Source organism: Oncorhynchus keta, unplaced genomic scaffold, assembly GCF_023373465.1.
Source record: "Oncorhynchus keta strain PuntledgeMale-10-30-2019 unplaced genomic scaffold, Oket_V2 Un_contig_28908_pilon_pilon, whole genome shotgun sequence".
Taxonomy (NCBI): domain Eukaryota; kingdom Metazoa; phylum Chordata; class Actinopteri; order Salmoniformes; family Salmonidae; genus Oncorhynchus; species Oncorhynchus keta.
The window spans coordinates 59,539-82,498 of NW_026286281.1; the positions used below are offsets into that span (position 1 = coordinate 59,539).

The 22,960-nt window shown below is 44.8% G+C and overlaps 1 long non-coding RNA gene across 1 annotated transcript; it reads right to left on the reverse strand.

The window, feature by feature from the left end:
* Positions 1-2,043: 2,043 nt before the first annotated feature.
* Positions 2,044-3,061, reverse strand: LOC127923224 (uncharacterized). Its single transcript, XR_008113765.1, has 3 exons — positions 2,939-3,061; positions 2,353-2,488; positions 2,044-2,312 (listed from the first exon to the last, which is right to left on the reverse strand). It is a non-coding gene; the product is annotated as an uncharacterized LOC127923224 (long non-coding RNA).
* Between the last annotated feature and the right edge of the window lie 19,899 nt (positions 3,062-22,960).

Genomic DNA, 22,960 nt, shown 5'->3' on the forward strand with positions numbered 1-22,960 from the left:
GAATCTCAAATATACAACAACTAAAATGTGTTGGTTATTACATGATTCCATATGTGTTACTACATGATTCCATATGTGTTATTACATGATTCCATATGTGTTATTACATGATTCCATATGTGTTATTACATGATTCCATATGTGTTACTACATGATTCCATATGTGTTACTACATGATTCCATATGTGTTATTACATGATTCCATATGTGTTATTACATGATTCCATATGTGTTATTACATGATTCCATATGTGTTACTACATGATTCCATATGTGTTATTACATGATTCCATATGTGTTACTACATGATTCCATATGTGTTATTACATGATTCCATATGTGTTACTACATGATTCCATATGTGTTATTACATGATTCCATATGTGTTATTACATGATTCCATATGTGTTATTACATGATTCCATATGTGTTATATGATTCCATATGTGTTATTACATGATTCCATATGTGTTATTACATGATTCCATATGTGTTATTACATGATTCCATATGTGTTATTACATGATTCCATATGTGTTATTACATGATTCCATATGTGTTATTACATGATTCCATATGTGTTACTACATGATTCCATATGTGTTACTACATGATTCCATATGTGTTATTACATGATTCCATATGTGTTATTACATGATTCCATATGTGTTATTACATGATTCCATATGTGTTACTACATGATTCCATATGTGTTATTACATGATTCCATATGTGTTACTACATGATTCCATATGTGTTATTACATGATTCCATATGTGTTACTACATGATTCCATATGTGTTATTACATGATTCCATATGTGTTATTACATGATTCCATATGTGTTATTACATGATTCCATATGTGTTATATGATTCCATATGTGTTATTACATGATTCCATATGTGTTACTACATGATTCCATATGTGTTACTACATGATTCCATATGTGTTATTACATGATTCCATATGTGTTATTACATGATTCCATATGTGTTATTACATGATTCCATATGTGTTACTACATGATTCCATATGTGTTATTACATGATTCCATATGTGTTACTACATGATTCCATATGTGTTATTACATGATTCCATATGTGTTACTACATGATTCCATATGTGTTATTACATGATTCCATATGTGTTATTACATGATTCCATATGTGTTATTACATGATTCCATATGTGTTATATGATTCCATATGTGTTATTACATGATTCCATATGTGTTATTATATGATTCCATATGTGTTACTACATGATTCCATATGTGTTATTACATGATTTCATATGTGTTATTACATGATTCCATATGTGTTACTACATGATTCCATATGTGTTATTATATGATTCCATATGTGTTATTACATGATTCCATATGTGTTATTACATGATTCCATATGTGTTATTACATGATTCCATATGTGTTATTACATGATTCCATATGTGTTATTACATGATTCCATATGTGTTATTACATGATTCCATATGTGTTATTACATGATTCCATATGTGTTATTACATGATTCCATATGTGTTATTACATGATTCCATATGTGTTATTACATGATTCCATATGTGTTATTACATGATTCCATATGTGTTATTACATGATTACATATGTATTATTACATGATTACATATGTGTTATTACATGATTACATATGTGTTATTACATGATTACATATGTGTTATTACATAGTTTTAATATATTCACTATTATTATACAATGTAGAAAATAGTCTAAATAAAGAAAAACCCTGGAATGAGTAGGTGTGTCCAAACTTTTGACTGGTACTGCAGATATTCAGGAATCCTGACTCACCAGATACTCTCAATCAAATTCAAATGTATTTATATAACCCTTCTTACATCACCCGATGTCAGAAAGTGCTGTACAGAAACCCAGCCTAAAACTCCGAAACAGCAAGCAATACAGGTGTAGAAGCACAGTGGCTTCGAAAAACTCCCTAGAAAGGACAGAACCTAGGAAGAAACCTAGAGAGAAACCAGGCTATGAGGGGTGGAGATTATAAACCTAGAGAGGAACCAGGCTATGAGGGGTGGAGATTATAAACCTAGAGAGGAACCAGGCTATGAGGGGTGGAGATTATAAACCTAGAGAGGAACCAGGCTATGAGGGGTGGAGATTATAAACCTAGAGAGGAACCAGGCTATGAGGGGTGGAGATTATAAACCTAGAGAGGAACCAGGCTATGAGGGGTGGAGATTATAAACCTAGAGAGGAACCAGGCTATGTGGGGTGGCCAGTCCTCTTCTGGCTGTGCCGGGTGGAGATTATAAACCTAGAGAGGAACCAGGCTATGAGGGGTGGAGATTATAAACCTAGAGAGGAACCAGGCTCTGAGGGGTGGCCAGTCCTCTTCTGGCTGTGCCGGGTGGAGATTATAAACCTAGAGAGGAACCAGGCTATGAGGGGTGGCCAGTCCTCTTCTGGCTGTGCCGGGTGGAGATTATAAACCTAGAGAGGAACCAGGCTATGAGGGGTGACCAGTCCTCTTCTGGCTGTGCCGGGTGGAGATTATAAACCTAGAGAGGAACCAGGCTATGTGGGGTGGGCCAGTCCTCTTCTGGCTGTGCCGGGTGGAGATTATAAACCTAGAGAGGAACCAGGCTCTGAGGGGTGGCCAGTCCTCTTCTGGCTGTGCCAGGTGGAGATTATAAACCTAGAGAGGAACCAGGCTCTGAGGGGTGGCCAGTCCTCTTCTGGCTGTGCCGGGTGGAGATTATAAACCTAGAGAGGAACCAGGCTATGTGGGGTGGCCAGTCCTCTTCTGGCTGTGCCGGGTGGAGATTATAAACCTAGAGAGGAACCAGGCTATGAGGGGTGACCAGTCCTCTTCCTGGCTGTGCCGGGTGGAGATTCTAAACCTAGAGAGGAACCAGGCTATGAGGGGTGGAGATTATAAACCTAGAGAGGAACCAGGCTATGAGGGGTGGGCCAGTCCTCTTCTGGCTGTGCCGGGTGGAGATTATAAACCTAGAGAGGAACCAGGCTATGAGGGGTGGCCAGTCCTCTTCTGGCTGTGCCGGGTGGAGATTCTAAACCTAGAGAGGAACCAGGCTATGAGGGGTGGGCCAGTCCTCTTCTGGCTGTGCCGGGTGGAGATTATCAACCTAGAGAGGAACCAGGCTATGAGGGGTGGGCCAGTCCTCTTCTGGCTGTGCCGGGTGGAGATTATAACAGAACATGGCCAAGATGTTCAAATGTTCACAGATGACCAGCAGGGTCAGATAATAATACTGTGTAACTCTGATATTTCTACCTCCAGACAGTTGTGTTTCTCAAACACATTATAGGTATAACCAAAGTGAAGAGATCTGTCGACGTGCCCTTGAGCAAGGCACTTAACCCTACATTTCTCCAGGGTTGCCGTTGACAACGGCAGACCCCTGACCGTGACCCCTGACCTCCGAGGGTGTCTCATAGGGGAAATGGAATATGCAACAAACAAACAAAAATCACATTTCCATTTCACGAGTATAAAACACACTTGTATACATGTGTGAAACAGGACAAATATAAAAACTAATTATAATTATTATTTTTATTACATCAGTTGGCTTTAGTTTAAAAGTGTTATTAAATAATATATAATAATAAATATATGCCATTTAGCAGACGCTTTTATCCAAAGCGACTTACAGTCATGTGTGCATACATTCTACGTATGGGTGGTCCCGGGAATCGAACCCACTACCCTGGCGTTACAAGCGCCATGCTCTACCAACTGAGCTACAAAAATAACAAAAACATAAACAATCCACTCACCAGATACTGGGCGGCTCTGATCCTTCTATCTCCAGAGAGCCGTGTTTGTCCTCTATCTGGAAGTCGGTGAACACCAGTGAGATGGTGTCTCCGGGGTCAGCCAGCACCGTCCACTTACATTCCCCAGCGTTGGACAGGTCACTGAGGAATTCAGGGCTGGAGATGATCCCACTGGACCCTCTCAACGTCCCGCCACACGTGTTCTCAGCTGTGGTGGTGGGCGGAGGGGGGAGTCCCCAATTAGTTAAATAGCTTAATAGAAAATGACTCAAGTAAAAGTGAAAGTCACTTAAGTATCTAAAGTAAAAGTATACATCAATAATTTCAAAGTGCTTATATTATATTATGCAAAACCAGACGGCACAATTTAAATGTTTTACAGAGAGCAAGGGGAACACTCCAACACTCCAAACACTCCAACACTCCAAACACTCCCAACACTCCAACACTCCCAACACTCCAACACTCCAACACTCCCAACACTCCCAACACTCCAACACTCCAACACTCCAACACTGCAACACTCCAACACTCCCAACACTCCCAACACTCCAACACTCCAACACTCCAACACTCCCAACACTGCAACACTCCCAACACTCCAACACTCCCAACACTCCCAACACTCCAACACTCCCAACACTCCCAACACTCCAACACTCCCAACACTGCAACACTCCCAACACTCCAACACTCCATCACTCCAACACTCCCAACACTCCAACACTCCCAACACTCCAACACTCCAACACTCCATCACTCCAACACTCCCAACACTCCAACACTCCCAACACTCCAACACTCCAACACTCCCAACACTCCAACACTCCCAACACTCCCAACACTCCAACACTCCAACACTCCCAACACTCCAACACTCCAACACTCCAACACTCCAACACTCCCAACAATCCAACACTCCAACACTCCCAACACTCCCAACACTCCCAACACTCCAACACTCCAACACTCCAACACTCCCAACAATCCAACACTCCCAACACTCCAACACTCCAACACTCCAACACTCCAACACTCCATCATTTACAAACAAAGCATGTGTGTTTAGTAAAATCTGTAAGATCTGAGGCAATAGAGATGACCAGGGATGTTCTCTGTTTAGAGAGTCCACCAGATCTCAGGCAATAGAGATGACCAGGGATGTTCTCTGTTTAGAGAGTCCACCAGATCTCAGGCAATAGAGATGACCAGGGATGTTCTCTGTTTAGAGAGTCCACCAGATCTCAGGCAATAGAGATGACCAGGGATGTTCTCTGTTTAGACAGTCCACCAGATCTCAGGCAATAGAGATGACCAGGGATGTTCTCTGTTTAGAGAGTCCACCAGATCTCAGGCAATAGAGATGACCAGGGATGTTCTCTGTTTAGAGAGTCCACCAGATCTCAGGCAATAGAGATGACCAGGGATGTTCTCTGTTTAGAGAGTCCACCAGATCTCAGGCAATAGAGATGACCAGGGATGTTCTCTGTTTAGAGAGTCCACCAGATCTCAGGCAATAGAGATGACCAGGGATGTTCTCTGTTTAGAGAGTCCACCAGATCTCAGGCAATAGAGATGACCAGGGATGTTCTCTGTTTAGACAGTCCACCAGATCTCAGGCAATAGAGATGACCAGGGATGTTCTCTGTTTAGAGAGTCCACCAGATCTCAGGCAATAGAGATGACCAGGGATGTTCTCTGTTTAGAGAGTCCACCAGATCTCAGGCAATAGAGATGACCAGGGATGTTCTCTGTTTAGAGAGTCCACCAGATCTCAGGAGATGAGATGAGATGACCAGCGTTGTTCTCTTGATAAGTGTGTGACCAGGACCATTTTCCTATTCTGCTAAGCATTCAAAATGTAATGAGTACTTTAGGGTGTCGGGGATAATGTATGTATGTGTTATTCTCTTTAATAATGTAGTGACGTAAAAGTTGTCAAAAATATAAACGGTAGAGTACAGATACACCAAAAAACTACTTAATTAGTACTTTCAAGTATGTTTACTGAAGTACTTTGCGTCACTGCTCAGCTGTCAAACAAACAGAAGAACACAGTGGGGCAAAAAAGTAAATACTTATTTTCCACCATAATTTGCAAATAAATTCATAAAAAATCCTACAATGTGATTTTCTGGATTTTTTTCCTTCTCATTTTGTCTGTCATAGTTGAAGTGTATCTATGATGAAAATTACAGGCCTCTCTCATCATTCTAAGTGGGAGAACTTGCACAATTGGTGGCTGACCCTTCTTTGGACACTGTGTTAACAACCCTCCAGGCTTCAATGCCATACAACTCTCCTTCCGTGGCCTCCAATTGCTCTTAAATGCAAGTAAAACTGAATGCATGCTCTTCAACCGATCGCTACCTGCACCTACCCGCCTGTCCAACATCACTACTCTGGACGGCTCTGACTTAGAATACGTGGACAACTACAAATACTTAGGTGTCTGGTTAGACTGTAAACTCTCCTTCCAGACCCATATCAAACATCTCCAATCCAAAGTTACATCTAGAATTGGCTTCCTATTTCGGAACAAAGCATCCTTCACTCATGCTGCCAAACATACCCTTGTAAAACTGACCATCCTACCAATACTCGACTTTGGCGATGTCATTTACAAAATAGCCTCCAATACCCTACTCAACAAATTGGATGCAGTCTATCACAGTGCAATCCGTTTTGTCACCAAAGCCCCATATGCTACCCACCATTGCGACCTGTACGCTCTCATTGGCTGGCCCTCGCTTCATACTCGTCGCCAAACCCACTGGCTCCATGTCATCTACAAGACCCTGCTAGGTAAAGTCCCCCCTTATCTCAGCTCGCTGGTCACCATAGCATCTCCCACCTGTAGCACACGCTCCAGCAGGTATATCTCTCTAGTCACCCCCAAAACCAATTATTTCTTTGGTCGCCTCTCCTTACAGTTCTCTGCTGCCAATGACTGGAACGAACTACAAAAATCTCTGAAACTGGAAACACTTATCTCCCTCATTAGCTTTAAGCACCAACTGTCAGAGCATCTTACAGATTACTGCACCTGTACATAGCCCACCTATAATTTAGCCCAAACAACTACCTCTTTCCCAACTGTATTTAATTTATTTATTTATTTTGCTCCTTTGCACCCCATTATTTTTATTTCTACTTTGCACATTCTTCCATTGCAAAACTACCATTCCAGTGTTTTACTTGCTATATTGTATTTACTTTGCCACCATGGCCTTTTTTGCCTTTACCTCCCTTCTCACCTAATTTGCTCACATCGTATATAGACTTGTTTATACTGTATTATTGACTGTATGTTTGTTTTACTCCATGTGTAACTCTGTGTCGTTGTATCTGTCGAACTGCTTTGCTTTATCTTGGTCAGGGTCGCAATTGTAAATGAGAACTTGTTCTCAACTTGCCTACCTGGTTAAATAAAGGTGAAATAAATAAAATAAATGACTAAATACTTTTTTCCCCCACTGTACGTTTAATATCAATTAATCTGTTGGCTCTGTTCCAATATGTAGACTGGAATAATACTAAGAATGAAGCCATGTATTCGGCTATATGTATTCCAAGTTGTATGCTAGCTAGTATGGGTGTGACAGCATGGATAAGAGTCCAAGGTGTCCGGATTTACAGGATCAATTGACTGTGTCCCAAAGCCCCCTGTCTGCTCTTCTCCTTCTGGTCTGAGGAGTTCAGAAACCTTTGCTTCGTCAGAAGACTCAAACAACCACAACAGAATCCAAAACCATTCTGTTCCAATATCTAGATTCTACATTAACATGCCACATAGAATAAAGCATCTGGGTTTTTATTTTTTATTTATTTAACCAGGCAAGTCAGTTAAGAACAAATTCTTATTTTCAGGCTAGAGGCTACCCTGCCTCTAACCACTAGGCTACCTGCCTCTAACCACTAGGCTACCTGCCTCTAACCACTAGGCTACCTGTCTCTAACTACTAGGCTACCTGCCTCTAACCACTAGGCTACCTGTCTCTAACCACTAGGCTACCTGTCTCTAACCACTAGGCTACCTGTCTCTAACTACTAGTCTACCTGCCTCTAACCACTAGGCTACCTGTCTCTAACCACTAGGCTACCTGTCTCTAACCACTAGGCTACCTGTCTCTAACCACTAGGCTACCTGTCTCTAACTACTAGTCTACCTGCCTCTAACCACTAGGCTACCTGTCTCTAACCACTAGGCTACCTGTCTCTAACCACTAGGCTACCCTGCCTCTAACCACTAGGCTACCCTGCCTCTAACCACTAGGCTACCCTGCCTCTAACCACTAGGCTACCTGCCTCTAACCACTAGGCTACCTGCCTCTAACCACTAGGCTACCTGTCTCTAACCACTAGGCTACCTGTCTCTAACCACTAGGCTACCTGTCTCTAACCACTAGGCTAACTGTCTCTAACCACTAGGCTACGTGTCTCTAACCACTAGGCTACCTGTCTCTAACCACTAGGCTACCTGTCTCTAACCACTAGGCTACCTGTCTCTAACCACTAGGCTACCTGTCTCTAACCACTAGGCTACCTGTCTCTAACCACTAGGCTACCTGTCTCTAACTACTAGTCTACCTGCCTCTAACCACTAGGCTACCTGTTAATAACCACTAGGCTACCTGTCTCTAACCACTAGGCTACCTGTCTCTAACCACTAGGCTACCTGTCTCTAACCACTAGGCTACCTGTCTCTAACCACTAGGCTACCTGTCTCTAACCACTAGGCTACCTGTCTCTAACTACTAGTCTACCTGCCTCTAACCACTAGGCTACCTGTCTCTAACCACTAGGCTACCTGTCTCTAACCACTAGGCTACCCTGCCTCTAACCACTAGGCTACCCTGCCTCTAACCACTAGGCTACCCTGCCTCTAACCACTAGGCTACCCTGCCTCTAACCACTAGGCTACCTGTCTCTAACCACTAGGCTACCCTGCCTCTAACCACTAGGCTACCCTGTCTCTAACCACTAGGCTACCCTGCCTCTAACCACTAGGCTACCCTGCCGCCTCTACACTCTAACCACTAGGCTACCCTGCCGCCTCTACACTCTAACCACTAGGCTACCCTGCCGCCTCTACACTCTAACCACTAGGCTACCTGCCTCTAACCACTAGGCTACCTGCCTCTAACCACTAGGCTACCTGTCTCTAACCACTAGGCTACCTGTCTCTAACCACTAGGCTACCTGTCTCTAACCACTAGGCTAACTGTCTCTAACCACTAGGCTACGTGTCTCTAACCACTAGGCTACCTGTCTCTAACCACTAGGCTACCTGTCTCTAACCACTAGGCTACCTGTCTCTAACCACTAGGCTACCTGTCTCTAACCACTAGGCTACCTGTCTCTAACCACTAGGCTACCTGTCTCTAACTACTAGTCTACCTGCCTCTAACCACTAGGCTACCTGTTAATAACCACTAGGCTACCTGTCTCTAACCACTAGGCTACCTGTCTCTAACCACTAGGCTACCTGTCTCTAACCACTAGGCTACCTGTCTCTAACCACTAGGCTACCTGTCTCTAACCACTAGGCTACCTGTCTCTAACTACTAGTCTACCTGCCTCTAACCACTAGGCTACCTGTCTCTAACCACTAGGCTACCTGTCTCTAACCACTAGGCTACCCTGCCTCTAACCACTAGGCTACCCTGCCTCTAACCACTAGGCTACCCTGCCTCTAACCACTAGGCTACCCTGCCTCTAACCACTAGGCTACCTGTCTCTAACCACTAGGCTACCCTGCCTCTAACCACTAGGCTACCCTGTCTCTAACCACTAGGCTACCCTGCCTCTAACCACTAGGCTACCCTGCCGCCTCTACACTCTAACCACTAGGCTACCCTGCCGCCTCTACACTCTAACCACTAGGCTACCCTGCCGCCTCTACACTCTAACCACTAGGCTACCCTGCCGCCTCTACACTCTAACCACTAGGCTACCCTGCCGCCTCTACACTCTAACCACTAGGTTACCCTGCCGCCTCTACACTCTAACCACTAGGCTACCCTGCCGCCTCTACACTCTAACCACTAGGCTACCCTGCCGCCTCTACACTCTAACCACTAGGCTACCCTGCCGCCTCTACACTCTAACCACTAGGTTACCCTGCCGCCTCTACACTCTAACCACTAGGCTACCCTGCCGCCCCTACACTCTAACCACTAGGCTACCCTACCTCCTCTACACTCTAACCACTAGGCTACCCTGCCGCCTCTACACTCTAACCACTAGGCTACCCTGCCGCCTCTACACTCTAACCACTAGGCTACCCTACCACCTCTACACTCTAACCACTAGGCTACCCTGCCGCCTCTACACTCTAACCACTAGGCTACCCTGCCGCCTCTACACTCTAACCACTAGGCTACCCTACCACCTCTACACTCTAACCACTAGGTTACCCTGTCGCATTTGGGTTCCAGTGTTGGCGTTCTAAGTGATATTCTAGTATATTGGAATGTCATCTTTATGTTCTTGGCCTCAATAAGCGAGCGGGCGCTTGAAGAACACAGCATCTGAGCGCCACACTATGATGAGGCCTCTATAACGTACCACCAGAGATGTTCACAAGTCTTTGAGGTAGAGTCCAAGTCAAGTCTTTTAGGGCCAAGTCTAAGTCAAGTCTCAAGTATTTTAGGGCCAAGTCTAAGTCAAGTCTCAAGTCTTTTAGGGCCAAGTCTAAGTCAAGTCTCAAGTCTTTTAGGGCCAAGTCTAAGTCAAGTCTCAAGTCTTTTAGGGCCAAGTCTAAGTCAAGTCTCAAGTCTTTTAGGGCCAAGTCTAAGTCAAGTCTCAAGTCTTTTAGGGCCAAGTCTGTCGAGTCTCAAGTCTTTTAGGGCCAAGTCTAAGTCAAGTCTCAAGTCTTTTAGGGCCAAGTCTAAGTCAAGTCTCAAGTCTTTTAGGGCCAAGTCTAAGTCGAGTCTCAAGTCCCTTTTGGCAATGGCTTTCTGCCTGCTGTGGGTTTGGTCTATAAACCATGTAAATGATTTGAAGAGACTCGTGTATGAAAGAAAAGCACATCAGGCACTATTTAAATCAAAATACATTTCCTTTTAAAATGTAGACAGTTTACATTGATAAAAGTAATTGTTCAGGATATTTTTAAAAAAAACAATCAAACGTAACATTTTAAAGGGTATTTTGTGGCGGACATTGTCTATATTTCACTTCATTCAATCACACAAACAGAACATCTGTAGGTGAGGGAAGATAAATGACAAGCATGAATGTAAACCAGAATGACTGACAACTATTCAATAGCTGCACTTACTAAAGTGTCCTATACATATCAAACTAAATGGCATATATTATTATTATATTATTATATCAAACGTAATGACCTTTTAACCATAAAATACACTTCCTGACCTGGATACGTTAACAGAAATATAATCCCCTGTAACAAGTAGTAAATTACATCCTGTTTGTGGCCCCCTTTAGACAGAGAACATTTATGTTGCGGACAGGTGACTTTTCAGAAAGATCAAGTTTGTCAGCGTTCCTGCACGATGAGGGCACATGATGAGGCCACCATGACTAAACACTCTCCCCACTGGGGGCACTGGGGGCTGGCACAGCCAACACTGTCATTGCTACCTGCTTGAGCCTTGAAAAGTATTTTGCATGGACCCCCCCCAAAAAAAAAAGTCCAAACAAATCAACTTAATTTCCATCAGAAGATACTTCAATGTAGTGAAGAATCTCTCCTCTGAATATGACTTTATGTCTTTTTTCTTCTTGCTGCGGTCGTCAGAGAACATTCTGGGAGGTTTCGACCGGGTGTTCTTCCTTCCACTACCTGCTCTGCGTAACGGTGACTTTGGAGAATAAAATAAACATCTATAAAATAATGTATATAATCCAGAATATAACAGTAAACATTATACATGAAAAAAAAACGAATCATTATTATTTTGAATTTGCAAGCGACATAGAAAATATAGCATGTTGCAATGTATCGTACCCCACCAATCAGACTCTCCTTCAATTCAGCTTTATCTTCACGTGGTCATGAGGACAGAACAGGCAGACAGATGGATCCAGCAGCGCAGCTCATTATGTATTACATTGTCACCAAAATGGACGTTTTTGTTGCCTGTTCATCCGAGTACTCCATTCTAACATTCACAAACACCCCCTGGATTCTGGTGTTTGAGTGACTGCTACAGCGCTTTACGAGACTGAAAAGGTGACGAGCTTGTGCTCGGGAATACTTTTCAGATGGAAATTGAGTGACAGAGCACAAGGAAGGGCAGCACTGAGTGTCACAGCGTTCTCCCCCTGAGTAAGGTCAGTGGCCTGGACAAAACAGGTCCCAAAAAATGTCCACTAACTCCAATAGCTGTCTCCATTCCCTTGGTGATAAACAGAGCTCCTTGTGTCCTTGGGCTTCAAGTAGACTATTGAGGCTTTGTTGATTCAGATCGGTGACGGTTTTAACAAGCCGGAGGATGGACTTCCATCTGGTAGACACAGCAGCAGCGATAATACCATTCACTCACTGTACATATTCTTCATCCCTTTACACTTGTGTGTATAAGGTAGTAGCTGTGGAATTGTTAGGTTAGATTACTCGTTGGTTATTACTGCGTTGTCGGAACTAGAAGCACAAGCATTTCGCTGCACTCGCATTAACATCTGCTAAACCATGTGTATGTGACCAAATAAAATGTTGTTTTGATTTGATTTGACTCCAAACTCAGCTTCAAAATGCATTCTTTCAGACCACAGGTAGTATTCTTTCAGACCACAGGTAATATTCTTTCAGACCACAGGTAGTATTCTTTCAGACCACAGGTAGTAGTCTTTCAGACCACAGGTAGTATTCTTTCAGACCACAGGTAGTATTCTTTCAGACCACAGGTAGTATTCTTTCAGACCACAGGTAGTATTCTTTCAGACCACAGGTAGTATTCTTTCAGACCACAGGTAATATTCTTTCAGACCACAGGTAGTATTCTTTCAGACCACAGGTAGTATTCATTCAGACCACAGGTAGTATTCTTTCAGACCACAGGTAATATTCTTTCAGACCACAGGTAGTATTCTTTCAGACCACAGGTAATATTCTTTCAGACCACAGGTAGTATTCTTTCAGACCACAGGTAGTATTCTTTCAGACCACAGGTAATATTCTTTCAGACCACAGGTAGTATTCTTTAAGACCACAGGTAGTATTCTTTCAGACCACAGGTAGTATTCTTTCAGACCACAGGTAGTATTCTTTCAGACCACAGGTAGTATTCTTTCAGACCACAGGTAGTATTCTTTCAGACCACAGGTAGTATTCTTTCAGACCACAGGTAGTATTCTTTAAGATCACAGGTAGTATTCTTTAAGACCACAGGTAGTATTCTTTCAGACCACAGGTAGTATTCTTTAAGACCACAGGTAGTATTCTTTAAGACCACAGGTAGTATTCTTTAAGACCACAGGTAGTATTCTTTCAGACCACAGGTAGTATTCTTTAAGACCACAGGTAGTATTCTTTCAGACCACAGGTAGTATTCTTTCAGACCACAGGTAGTATTCTTTCAGACCACAGGTAGTATTCTTTCAGACCACAGGTAGTATTCTTTCAGACCACAGGTAGTATTCTTTCAGACCACAGGTAGTATTCTTTCAGACCACAGGTAGTATTCTTTCAGACCACAGGTAGTATTCTTTCAGACCATAGGTAGTATTCTTTAAGACCACAGGTAGTATTATTTAAGACCACAGGTAGTATTCTTTCAGACCACAGGTAGTATTCTTTCAGACCACAGGTAGTATTCTTTCAGACAACAGGTAGTATTCTTTCAGACCACAGGTAGTATTCTTTCAGACCACAGGTAGTATTCTTTAAGATCACAGGTAGTATTCTTTAAGACCACAGGTAGTATTCTTTCAGACCACAGGTAGTATTCTTTAAGACCACAGGTAGTATTCTTTAAGACCACAGGTAGTATTCTTTAAGACCACAGGTAGTATTCTTTCAGACCACAGGTAGTATTCTTTAAGACCACAGGTAGTATTCTTTCAGACCACAGGTAGTATTCTTTCAGACCACAGGTAGTATTCTTTCAGACCACAGGTAGTATTCTTTCAGACCACAGGTAGTATTCTTTCAGACCACAGGTAGTATTCTTTCAGACCACAGGTAGTATTCTTTCAGACCACAGGTAGTATTCTTTCAGACCACAGGTAGTATTCTTTCAGACCACAGGTAGTATTCTTTAAGACCACAGGTAGTATTCTTTAAGACCACGGGTAGTATTCTTTCAGACCACAGGTAATATTCTTTCAGACCACAGGTAGTATTCTTTCAGACAACGGGTAGTATTCTTTCAGACCACAGGTAGTATTCTTTCAGACCACAGGTAGTATTCTTTCAGACCACAGGTAGTATTCTTTCAGACCACAGGTAGTATTCTTTAAGACCACAGGTAGTATTCTTTAAGACCACAGGTAGTATTCTTTAAGACCACAGGTAGTATTCTTTAAGACCACAGGTAGTATTCTTTCAGACCACAGGTAATATTCTTTCAGACCACAGGTAGTATTCTTTCAGACCACAGGTAGTATTCTTTCAGACCACAGGTAATATTCTTTCAGACCACAGGTAGTATTCTTTCAGACCACAGGTAGTATTCTTTCAGACCACAGGTAGTATTCTTTCAGACCACAGGTAGTATTCTTTCAGACCACAGGTAATATTCTTTCAGACCACAGGTAGTATTCTTTCAGACCACAGGTAGTATTCTTTCAGACCACAGGTAGTATTCTTTCAGACCACAGGTAGTATTCTTTCAGAACACAGGTAATATTCTTTCAGACCACAGGTAGTATTCTTTCAGACCACAGGTAGTATTCTTTCAGACCACAGGTAATATTCTTTCAGACCACAGGTAGTATTCTTTCAGACCACAGGTAGTATTCTTTCAGACCACAGGTAGTATTCTTTCAGACCACAGGTAGTATTCTTTCAGACCACAGGTAGTATTCTTTCAGACCACAGGTAGAATTCTATCAGACCACAGGTAGTATTCTTTCAGACCACAGGTAGTATATGTAGTAAAGCTGTAAAGTTGAGTTACCTCAGCCATCACACTGTTTATGATTTGTTTAGTGTTTCCTTCAGTCCATCTCTTAATCACCAGTTGTAATGAACGGGGGGGCAAATCACTGTTTATTCCCGTATGCTATCATCACCATCATCATCAATATCATCATCATCATCATCATCATCATCATCATCATCATCATCATCATCATCATCACCAATATCATCATCAATAGCATTATTGCCATCATCATCATCATCATCATCATCATCATCATCATCACCAATATCATCATCAATAGCATTATTGCCATCATAATCATCATCATCATCATCATCATCATCATCAATATCATCAATATCAATATCATCAATATCATCATCAATAGCATTATTGCCATCATCATCATCATCATCATCAATAGCATTATTGCCATCATCATCATCATCATCATCATCATCATCATCATCATCATCATCATCATCATCAATATCATCAATATCAATATCATCAATATCATCATCAATAGCATTATTGCCATCATCATCATCATCATCATCATCATCATCATCATCATCATCATCATCATCATCAATAGCATTATTGCCATCATCATCATCATCATTATCATTAATATCATCATCATCATCATCATCATCATCATCAATATCAATATCAATATCATCACCATCATCATCATCATCATCATCATCATCATCATCATCATCATCATCATCATCATCAATATCAATAACACTATCACCATCATCATCATCATCATCATCATCGCTTGCTTTGGGGAAACTGTGAAGGCTGTTTCCATATTTGCAGCGTTATCACATAAGATATAATCTAAATGTATGTTTAATGTCAAAATGATCACATATTACTTTACATGTTATTGCTGATTCTCTTCCCCCCCAGGGTGTGACCCTGTGAGTCTATCACAGCTCAACAGAACTGTCTCCGGCAATGGGAGTTCATTTCTCTTCCCCCCCAGGGTGTGACCCTGTGAGTCTATCACAGCTCAACAGAACTGTCTCCGGCAATGGGAGTTCATTTCTCTTCCCCCCCAGGGTGTGACCCTGTGAGTCTATCACAGCTCAACAGAACTGTCTCCAGCAATGGGAGTTAACTTCTCTTCCGTGGAAGAGGGGCGGCAGGGTAGCCTAGTGGTTAGAGTGTTGGACTAGTAACTGGGGGGGTCAGGTAGCCTAGTGGTTAGAGTGTTGGACTAGTAACCGGGGGGTCAGGTAGCCTAGTGGTTAGAGTGTTGGACTAGTAACTGGGGGGGTCAGGTAGCCTAGTGGTTAGAGTGTTGGACTAGTAACCGGGGGTCAGGTAGCCTAGTGGTTAGAGTGTTGGACTAGTAACTGGGGGGGTCAGGTAGCCTAGTGGTTAGAGTGTTGGACTAGTAACTGGGGGGGTCAGGTAGCCTAGTGGTTAGAGTGTTGGACTAGTAACTGGGGGTCAGGTAGCCTAGTGGTTAGAGTGTTGGACTAGTAACCGGGGGGTCAGGTAGCCTAGTGGTTAGAGTGTTGGACTAGTAACTGGGGGGTCAGGTAGCCTAGTGTTTAGAGTGTTGGACTAGTAACTGGGGGGTCAGGTAGCCTAGTGGTTAGAGTGTTGGATTAGTAACCGGGGGGTCAGGTAGCCTAGTGGTTAGAGTGTTGGACTAGTAACTGGGGGGGTCAGGTAGCCTAGTGGTTAGAGTGTTGGACTAGTAACCGGAAGGTTGCAAGTTCAAACCCCTGAGCTGACAAGGTACAAATCTGTCGTTCTGCCCCTGAACAGGCAGTTAACCCACTGTTCCTAGGCCGTCATTGAAAATAAGAATTTGTTCTTAACTGACTTGCCTGGTTAAATAAAGATAAAATAAAACTCTGAGGGGTGACCAGTCCTCTTCTGGCTGTGCCGGGTGGATATTATAAACCTAGAGAGGAACCAGGCTATGAGGGGTGGAGATTATAAACCTAGAGAGGAACCAGGCTATGAGGGGTGGCCAGTCCTCTTCTGGCTGTACCAGGTAGAGAGGAACCAAGCTATGAGGGGTGGGCCAGTCCTCTTCTGGCTGTACCAGGTAGAGAGGAACCAAGCTATGAGGGGTGGGCCAGTCCTCTTCTGGCTGTACCAGGTAGAGAGGAACCAAGCTATGAGGGGTGGGCTAGTCCTCTTCTGGCTGTACCAGGTAGAGAGGAACCAAGCTATGAGGGGTGGCCAGTCCTCTTCTGGCTGTACCAGGTAGAGAGGAACCAAGCTATGAGGGGTGGGCCAGTCCTCTTCTGGCTATACCAGGTAGAGAGGAACCAAGCTATGAGGGGTGGGCTAGTCCTCTTCCTGGCTGTGCCGGGTGGAGCGAGCGGTCGCATTCGCACTTCGCTCTGCAGGTTGTATAACTTTTTATAACTTTTTCATTACATTTCATTATAGTACAACGGTTGATTTGTCTAATCTTAGCAATTCTTCTTAGCTAGCTACATAGCCGTCCTTGTATCAGAGATAATTGCATAATTATCGTATTTCGTCGCCCTAACGTAGCCTTCACTGCTATTCGCCCAGGAGCTAGCTAACGCACACAGATTAGCATCACTGTAGTGCTATTCACTCAACTGTACGACTTGATTAGTCTAGTGTTAGCTAGCTACATAGCTGTCTTTGTTTCCAAGATAATTGTGTAGTTTAGTGTGTGTAGCCTTGGAGTGATTATCTTAATTCACTGAGGTTCGCTAGCCAGCTATTTGTCGTCCTTAACGTAGGAGACTCTGCTAGCTAGCCAACAGCTAACTGCTAACAGCTAGCCAACGTCTGCTGTTTTGAATTCAACAACCCGGTCAGGTGGTTTCACATTTTCGTTTCATTGCAGTGCAGCGGTTTGATTTGTTTGATCGTGGCTAGCTGCATAGCCGTCTTTGTTTCAAAGATAATTGTGTAGTCTAGACCGATTCCCTAGGTTAGCTAGCCAGCTATTGTCGTTCTTTTAACTCAACGTAACGTAAACAACACTGCTAGCTAGCCAGCTAGCCCCGAATAGCAGCACTGTAGAATTATTACACTCAACGGAACGACTTGATTAGTGTAGTGTCAACAACGCAGCTACTGCCAGCTAGCCTACTTTAGCAGTACTGTATCATTTTAATCATTTTAGTCAATAAGATTCTTGCTACGTGAGCTTAACTTTCTGAACATTCGAGACGTGTAGTCCGCTTGTCATTCCAATTTCCTTGCATTAGCGTAGCCTTTTCTGTAGCCTGTCAACTATGTGTCTGTCTATCCCTGTTCTCTCCTCTCTGCACAGACCATACAAACGCTCCACACCGCGTGGCCGCGACCACCCTAACCTGGTGGTCCCAGCGCGTACGACCCACGTGGAGTTCCAGGTCTCTGGTAGCCTCTGGAACTGCCAATCTGCGGCCAACAAGGCAGAGTTCATCTCAGCCTATGCCTCCCTCCAGTCCCTTGACTTCTTGGCACTGACGGAAACATGGATCACCACAGATAACACTGCTACTCCTACTGCTCTCTCCTCGTCCGCCCACGTGTTCTCGCACACCCCGAGAGCTTCTGGTCAGCGGGGTGGTGGCACCGGGATCCTCATCTCTCCCAAGTGGTCTTTCTCTCTTTCTCCCCTTACCCATCTGTCTATTGCCTCCTTTGAATTCCATGCTGTCACAGTTACCAGCCCTTTCAAGCTTAACATCCTTATCATTTATCGCCCTCCAGGTTCCCTCGGAGAGTTCATCAATGAGCTTGATGCCTTGATAAGCTCCTTTCCTGAGGACGGCTCACCTCTCACAGTTCTGGGCGACTTTAACCTCCCACGTCTACCTTTGACTCATTCCTCTCTGCCTCCTTCTTTCCACTCCTCTCCTCTTTTGACCTCACCCTCTCACCCTCCCCCTACTCACAAGGCAGGCAATACGCTTGACCTCATCTTTACTAGATGCTGTTCTTCCACTAACCTCATTGCAACTCCTCCAAGTCTCCGACCACTACCTTGTATCCTTTTCCCTCTCGCTCTCATCCAACACTTCCCACACTGCCCCTACTCGGATGGTATCGCGCCGTCCCAATCTTCGCTCTCTCTCCCCCGCTACTCTCTCCTCTTCCATCCTATCTTCTCTTCCCTCTGCTCAAACTTTCTCCAACCTATCTCCTGATTCTGCCTCCTCAACCCTCCTCTCCTCCCTTACTGCATCCTTTGACTCCCTATGTCCCCTATCCTCCAGGCCGGCTCGGTCCTCCCCTCCCGCTCCGTGGCTCGACGACTCATTGCGAGCTCACAGAACAGGGCTCCGGGCAGCCGAGCGGAAATGGAGGAAAACTCGCCTCCCTGCGGACCTGGCATCCTTTCACTCCCTCCTCTCTACATTTTCCTCCTCTGTCTCTGCTGCTAAAGCCACTTTCTACCATTCTAAATTCCAAGCATCTGCCTCTAACCCTAGGAAGCTCTTTGCCACCTTCTCCTCCCTCCTGAATCCTCCCCCCCTCCCTCCTCCCTCTCTGCAGATGACCGTCAACCATTTTGAAAGAAGGTCGATGACATCCGATCCTCGTTTGCTAAGTCAAACGACACCGCTGGTTCTGCTCACACTGCCCTACCCTATGCTCTGACCTCTTTCTCCCCTCTCTCCAGATGAAATCTCGCGTCTTGTGACGGCCGGCCGCCCAACAACCTGCCCGCTTGACCCTATCCTCCTCTCTTCTCCAGACCATTTCCGGAGACCTTCTCCCTTACCTTACCTCGCTCATCAACTCATCCCTGACCGCTGGCTACGTCCCTCCCGTCTTCAAGAGAGCGAGAGTTGCACCCCTTCTGAAAAAACCTACACTCGATCCCTCCGATGTCAACAACTACAGACCAGTATCCCTTCTCTCTTTTCTCTCCAAAACTCTTGAGCGTGCCGTCCTTGGCCAGCTCTACCGCTATCTCTCTCAGAATGACCTTCTTGATCCAAATCAGTCAGGTTTCAAGACTAGTCATTCAACTGAGACTGCTTTCTTCTCTGTATCACGGAGGCGCTCCCGCACTGCTAAAGCTAACTCTCTCTCCTCTGCTCTCATCCTTCTAGACCTATCGGCTGCCTTCGATACTGTGAACCATCAGATCCTCCTCTCCACCCTCTCCGAGTTGGGCATCTCCGGCGCGGCCCACGCTTGATTGCGTCCTACCTGACAGGTCGCTCCTACCAGGTGGCGTGGCGAGAATCTGTCTCCTCACCACGCTCTCACCACTGGTGTCCCCAGGGCTCTGTTCTAGGCCTCTCTTATTCTCGCTATACACCAAGTCACTTGGCTCTGTCATAACCTCACATGGTCTCTCCTATCATTGCTATGCAGACGACACACAATTAATCTTCTCCTTTCCCCTTCTGATGACCAGGTGGCGAATCGCATCTCTGCATGTCTGGCAGACATATCAGTGTGGATGACGGATCACCACCTCAAGCTGAACCTCAGCAAGACGGAGCTCCTCTTCCTCCCGGGGAAGGACTGCCCGTTCCATGATCTCGCCATCACGGTTGACAACTCCATTGTGTCCTCCTCCCAGAGCGCTAAGAACCTTGGCGTGATCCTGGACAACACCCTGACGTTCTCAACTAACATCAAGGCGGTGTCCCGTTCCTGTAGGTTCATGCTCTACAACATCCGCAGAGTACGACCCTGCCTCACACAGGAAGCGGCGCAGGTCCCTAATCCAGGCACTTGTCATCTCCGTCTTGATTACTGCAACTCGCTGTTGGCTGGGCTCCCTGCCTGTGCCATTAAACCCCTACAACTCATCCAGAACGCCGCAGCCCGTCTGGTGTTCAACCTTCCCAAGTTCTCTCACGTCACCCCGCTCCTCCGCTCTCTCCACTGGCTTCCAGTTGAAGCTCGCATCCGCTACAAGACCATGGTGCTCGCCTACGGAGCTGTGAGGGGAACGGCACCTCAGTACCTCCAGGCTCTGATCAGGCCCTACACCCAAACAAGGGCACTGCGTTCATCCACCTCTGGCCTGCTCGCTCCCTACCACTGAGGAATTACAGTTCCCGCTCAGCCCAGTCAAAACTGTTCGCTGCTCTGGCCCCCAATGGTGGAACAAACTCCCTCACGACGCCAGGACAGCGGAGTCAATCACCACCTTCCGGAGACACCTGAAACCCCACCTCTTCAAGGAATACCTAGGATAGGGTAAGTAAGGGTAAGTAATCCTTCTCACCCCCCTTCTCCCCCAACAAGATTTAGATGCAAGTGGCTGTTCCACTGGTTGTCATAAGGTGTATGCACCAATTTGTAAGTCGCTCTGGATAAGAGCGTCTGCTAAATGACTTAAATGTAATGTAAATGAGATTATAAACCTAGAGAGGAACCAGGCTATGAGGGGTGGGCCAGTCCTCTTCTGGCTGTACCAGGTAGAGAGGAACCAAGCTATGAGGCTAGTCCTCTTCCTGGCTGTGCCGGGTGGAGATTGTAAATCTTGTAATTGTAGCCTCTTTGTTCAGTCATGCAGGTCACCTAGTCAACACGGGCCTACTTACTGGTCTATATGTTATCATCTACCACGGACATGAAATGCCTACAGTGAAGGGCTTGTCCTCTAAGGACACAGGCAGGTTGCAGGACATGATCAGGTCTTGCAGTATAGCCTCTGTTATGGCCTTCTGCCTGGGGGTGGCCCTGGCTGTAAACATGGACACCTTTGGCGGTCAAGAATGAGTCAATGCGGCTCTGTCCTTCTGTCCCTGAACTGGTCACCTTTGTTTTGTAGAATTCAGCAGACAAACAACACGATGGATAGTTGCTGCTGACTTCAGATGGAAATACAAGGACACAAACATGTATTGATCTATGTGAGAGAGAGAGAGAGAGAGAGAGAGAGAGAGAGAGAGAGAGAGAGAGAGAGAGAGAGAGAGAGGGAGAGAGAGAGAGAGAGAGAGAGAGAGAGAGAGAGAGAGAGAGAGAGAGAAAGAGAGGAGACAGAGAGAGAGATAGAGAGAGAGAGATAGAGAGAGAGAGAGAGAGAGAGAGAGAGAGAGAGAGAGAGAGAGAGAGAGAGAGAGAGAGGGAGAGAGAGAGAGAGAGAGAGAGAGAGAGAGAGGAGAGAGAGAGAGAGAGAGAGAGAGAGAGAGAGAGGAGAGAGAGAGAGAGAGAGAGAAAGAGAGGGAGACAGAGAGAGAGATAGAGAGAGAGAGATAGAGAGAGAGAGAGAGAGAGAGAGAGAGAGAGAGAGAGAGAGAGAGAGAGAGAGAGAGAAAGAGAGGGAGGGAGACAGAGAGAGAGAGAGAGAGAGAGAGAGAGAGAGAGAAAGAGAGGGAGACAGAGAGAGAGAGAGAGAGAGAGAGAGAGAGAGAGAGAGAGAGAGAGAGAGAGAGAGAGAGAGAGAGAGAGAGAGAGAGAGAGAGAGAGAGAGAGAGAGAGAGGGAGAGAGAGAGAGAGAGAGAGAAAGAGAGGGGAGACAGAGAGAGAGATAGAGAGAGAGAGATAGAGAGAGAGAGAGAGAGAGAGAGAGAGAGAGAGAGAGAGAGAGAGAGAGAGAGAGAGAGAGAGAGAGAGAGAGAAAGAGAGGGAGGGAGACAGAGAGAGAGAGAGAGAGAGAGAGAGAGAGAGAGAGAGAAAGAGAGGGAGACAGAGAGAGAGAGAGAGAGAGAGAGAGAGAGAGAGAGAGAGAGAGAGAGAGAGAGAGAGAGAGACAGAACTGTCTCCAGCAGAAATGTCCAAGATATGTCATGCTTTGAACTGTCATTTTACACTAAGTTACTTCCTAGGACCAGGTTACAACAGAAAGAATATTACATCTCAGAGTGATATGTAAAATCGGCGAGATGTAATTTAATAATCTCTGCTAACAAGTAGGCCTAGCTTTCTGACAACCCACCTCTTATTAACCTTTCTCCAAATATTTGACAGTAATACATTTCCGGGTTAGCTAAAAGATGACACACAGGAGAGCTAGCTATATCAAACGAGCATCTGCTAAACAGACTACTATTAGTCTAACCACATTGTAGTGTTGTTAGCTAGCCAGCCTAACTGACCTTTCGCAGGTGAGTTTTCAACGGTCAGATGAAGTTAGATGCAGAATGAAAGCATCTGTTATGATAATTCCACACGTTTTAGAAAC